This window comes from Opisthorchis viverrini, assembly GCF_000715545.1.
Source record: "Opisthorchis viverrini unplaced genomic scaffold opera_v5_39, whole genome shotgun sequence".
In the NCBI taxonomy this organism is placed as follows: Eukaryota; Metazoa; Platyhelminthes; class Trematoda; order Opisthorchiida; family Opisthorchiidae; genus Opisthorchis; species Opisthorchis viverrini.
Window position 1 is genome coordinate 2,083,033 of NW_008751696.1, and position 4,294 is coordinate 2,087,326.

The window sequence follows — 4,294 nt, forward strand, 5'->3', positions numbered from 1 at the left end:
CGTCAGTCACACAGGACTGAACCTCAGTATTTTGAGCGATTCTGTGTACGAAGCATGCGGTGTCGCCAGAGATGATCTTCAATGTAGACGGAATCAAGTCGAAACTTGGCTACCTACAGAATGCCATGCGGATGTCTTCTGGGCTCTGCTTATTAGCCCCCAGTCTATTCACAGCCGCTGCCATTGGTTCTAACTTCTGAACTGTTTTCACCAGTGGCAGTAAGATCCTGCCGTATTGCTTTGGATATCCCGGATCATTAAAGCTTTAGTGGTGCTAGAATTGACCGTCTGTGACTATTTTCGTATAATTCCATATGAATAGTAGCACCATCTGGCCATATATGTATGCCTACGGCGCGTTTCGCATATGGTGCGGGTCAACAGATGCCCTTTGGACTTCCACCAACAAATTGCGCCCCACTGCACCTATAATATATATACATTATACATAAGTGCAGTAGACGCGCACGTTCGTTGTTAGAAGCTTTGATTTAACTAACCAGCCGATGCATTGCGAAGGATTCAGCCTTCGAGCGCTGTTGTCCTACACGTCTGATCCCGTCCATCTACGTGCATCTGCAGGTCAACTAGTTCCATAGGCCCACCAATGCCGGTATTTTCGTCGCCAGTCTCTTGTGAAGGAGACGTTTAAGCTCAGTTACCTGAGCGCAAGCCCGAAACGCGGCTCGCCTCACATTGTGGCCTACTGCGCGTGTAAAGAACAGGGTTTCCAAAGTTTCAAAAGTTAAAATTGCTTTTTTTAATTTGACTGATGTAAGTCACTGTATTCCAGTTTTGTCCTTCGTCGGCTTTGCAGGCTCCTAGTTGCTTGTTCCCAAATAGGATACGTTTCCATTGGTTTCACGTGACAGAAACAATGCAGATGGATCAAGAATCAAAGTCACTTTCATTCTATTAATATTTAGTTCCTGTCTGCTTTCCAGCCAAGAAGAGGGTGCCACTGTTAATAATTCCACAGGATTCTCTCTGTCTCGCTAGAAATTGTAAGACCAATACCACACTTGGTCTACTTCTCAACAGTCAATATGAAGTTTCTGGATTTGCAACCACTTTTCCTGTCCAACAGGGTTCGGACCATCCAGAATCCTATTTGAGGTTACCATTTTGTACACAACGCCGGAACAAACCAATAGGATTCTGAGAGAGAAGTTTCAGTAAGCCAACCATAGCAGGAGTTATCTGCTAGTTTTTGAAACTCAACCCAACCGCGTACTGACGCTACCTCGATTGGTGACGAAACGTTTACAAGGCTCAGCGAGCAGGACAATGACCTATTTTAGGCCAAGTACTATTCAAACTTCCGCAATATCACCTTCGTATTTACTCAAGGTTTTGAGGTCTGGTTCTCTCTAGAATTAAGATTTTGGTTATCTTTTGCAATACCCCAGCATGGATCTTCGAGTTCTTGGTCTGTAAAGCATCAGGGATCTACTCGAAACCATCATCGCGAGGACTCGCTGGTTTCGAGGTATGGATGTCACTTTACCAGTACTTTTGTGCGCAACGGATGCGTTTCGAAAATAAGCTGATTGGTTGCTTTTAAATGTATCTTGACTGTTTTTAATAATAAGTCGCGGTCAATCTTTGGACGATCGGAGTGTGCGGAATTTTTAACCGGTTTTTCTTGACCAGTCCTTTCTCTTAGTATAGGGTCCATACTGAAGGATTACTCCGACTGCGAAACCTGGTCGGATCACCGACATGACTGCAACTCACATCAGCCATTTGTTAGCCATGCAAGGGAGTAAAAAATGTGGGATACACCAAAATTGCCTCGGTGAATTTTAACTGCTTATTCTTGACTACAAGCTCGATAATTTGCAATGTAATGCAATCACTACACTCTGATACAATTCATTTTCGCTCCGTTGTTCGGATGGGAACAAATGTTTGCCACGCAACCATGGTCAGCGACACGGTAGACAGCGATGTTGTACACAATGGGGTTCGAATCGGGAGAGCTTGATCTGATGCCTTTCTGTTGTGAGCTTGTACTATTGTTCCTTCTCTGGTTTGCCAGTCTGAATCACAGTACTGGGCCGACGCAAGGCGCGTTCTGATCAGTGTACAGTTTAATGAGGGTGCTTTCGAACCTCGTTCACCGTTGATGTACGAGCAATACCGTCGACCCATCCATCAGCGACTACTTGAATATCGCCAGTTTTATCACCACCGTGTGATTGTTCTATTATTTTCGCGATGACTAAGTCATTCACTGGTAAAGTCGGTTGACAGCATTGTGGGAATTTCTCTACGAAAACTCTGGAGAGATCTCCACACTTACATGCCTAGAAGTGTGTGCGTGTGCTCAAAATTCTTGTGGACATATTCTCTGTTGAGCAAGGTGGTTGACAAAAACAAACACATCCATGGATTTAAAGAACGATCAAAGTATCGTTCTCCTCCGCGTATGGCGCCTCTCTAAAGTTTAGCAGTGGGCCGTTTGGAAGTAAAGAAAGCTACTCACAAGTTTGCTGAAAACTCTTTGACAGCCCAAGACCGGTTTCGCCCTTGTTGGGCTCATCAGGTAGGCGCAGTCCTCGAGTTGCAAATGAGTGTATTTTTCGGTAGTGTGCTGTCAGGGTTTTCAGCAACCTTGTGAGTACTTTCCTTTATGATAACATTCACTTGCTTTCGGACGATTTGTCGAGCTGATTCGCGGTTACGACTACAAGATTCTTTCTCCGGGTCTTAAACGAAACTATACTCATCAGAGGTATCATGTCCGCATGCGAATATCTGCGTTCTCCTACAGACGTCACTTCTAGTGTCGCGTGCGGCGTGAAAAAAATTATCTCCACTATCGGAATCTCGTCATCTGTTAGACCGAGGGGGCAGCCCTGATACTTCCTAGGTCTCAGGGTCTCTTTGTGGTCAAATGAGTTGCGTGTATTTTGTGTGGAAGTGTCAATAGAAGGGCAAGCGAACAAGTCCAGGATCAGTATTCATCTTTTCCATTACGGAAGAAGAGAGTAGTGATGAGTGATCGCAACCAGTGGTAAGCGCTGGCTTCGGTGCTGGTCACACCCTGACCCTAATATGGGTTCTGAAGGGGAAGAGCGCTAGCAGGCGTCTAACTCGAGACGGCCATTTATTTGATCCTCAGCAGAGCATAGTGATGTTTTGAGGGACTACATTTACGTACAGGATTCCACCCCGCTGGGTGACAGGATATGAACAATAATAGCAACTTATCTGATTTCACCTCCCAAAGTTTAATATGCCATGAGGTTATTTTTGTCTGCTTTTGAAAATTGGACATAACCAAATTACAGGACCACTCTTGCTGATACCATCATGTCGTTTCGCCTCGAAAATTTCCGTAGGTCATTTTCCTTACCGCTATGAATGTGTGGGTAACATTCAGGACACCCACTAATCGACCCTGGGACACCGGTGCCGCTGTACACTCTGAATACCCAGGTAATGGTGCATAATACTGATGAAACATGTAGCAGTATCCCAGCCAGTGTCAAAGGTACACTCTGAATACCCAGGTAATGGTGCATAATACTGATGAAACATGTGAGCAGTATCCAGCCAAGTGTCAAAGTTGCGTCTCCATATTTGATCGAAGTTTAGTAAACAAATCAAACAACCTCTTCGCATTGCCTGTGTTTACTGTTCAGAGAAAATCCTGGAAAGTTCAAGAGGACGCGTGAGAATGTTTATGTTTAAAAAACTCTGCAAAATCTGCATATCTAACAACGTGTAACAGCTCGGCTCGTGTTGGTTAATAAACAACCTCGCGCTGAAGATTTCGTCTTTTCAGCCATATGGTTTATGTGGTCTAATTCGGATGCGGATGAACACTATGCGCTGACGGGTCAAATGCCTTCACGAAACAAAGCTGGATTTTGGAGGGATTGCTTCGCAGGATACCACAATATGTCAAAACTGATCACACGGTTGCTTCTATTGAAGGAGCCAATTTTAGCGGGGTTCTTGCATAGCATGACACTGTATTCGGGTGTGATTTTTCCTCGAACGGAGTGAAAGTTTAGTGAATTTCCTGGCTTTATTTCAGCAGAGAATGGCGAGAAAAATCATGTTCCAAGATTGGGTTAGATTCTGTCAGTTGTCTAGTCTCTTTCAACGGGATGTGCCCTAGAATTTTGCTAATATCAAGCGCTAGTTGTATTCAGGGTAGTTGAAGGTGCATGCAAGTGTAAGAGAAGCTCTCTAACACGTATCGCCTAAGCCACGCTGCCTGATTTTATGGAGTTGTATAAACAGATTTGGATGACAACTGTCACATTTTCCTCGCTTAAAC